Here is a 739-nt window from a genome sequence, read left to right on the forward strand (position 1 = left end):
AGAGAGAGAGAGAGAGAGAGAGAGAGAGAGAGAGAGAGAGAGAGAGATTAAAGGAGGAAAGAGAAAGACAGACAGACATACAGACATCCCAAAGCTTCCTCCACTTCCACCTCCATCCTTTTCTTTCAGAGATATGAATGAGAAATACAGAGGTGGGGACTGGGAACCACGCAGATGGTTTGGAGGTTAGGCAGACAGGAGGAGCCCACGCTTGGGATACCACCATCTTGATTCTGCTCTGAGAGCAAAGGGTAAAGGCTGATGTGTTAAAGTTGCTGAAGGACAAGGATGAGTGAACAGACAACACTCTGCTGGGGGCTTTCTAAGGGACCAGAGCTCTGTGCTAATGGTGGGCCAGCGACGGTGACTCATCAAACGAGAGCAAAAGTCCCCGTCCACAGACTCTTCCTAATATGAGTGTTTCAGAAGAAGTAACTTTGGCACTGTAATTTTGAAACTTTGGGTGTACCCCGGTCCTGGATGCTGAACTGATTTTGTATATAATCTTTTGCTCTGGGCTTCAAGGTTTTTGTTTTTGTCTTTTGTTTTTTCATTTTAGTTTGATGGCTCCTTCAACAGACAGCAACAGCAGTGATGTTTTGCAATTTTAAAGGGATTTTTACAGGCACAAGATTTTTGTTTGGTTTGGTGATAAAAATATTTCATCAAAGAGTAGGGAAAAAATCCATCTCCTTTCTGTCAGAAGAACTGAGTGGAACACATCAGATTTTAACAGGCA

The sequence above is a fragment of the Mus pahari genome, chromosome 22 (genome assembly GCF_900095145.1).
Source record: "Mus pahari chromosome 22, PAHARI_EIJ_v1.1, whole genome shotgun sequence".
Taxonomy (NCBI): domain Eukaryota; kingdom Metazoa; phylum Chordata; class Mammalia; order Rodentia; family Muridae; genus Mus; species Mus pahari.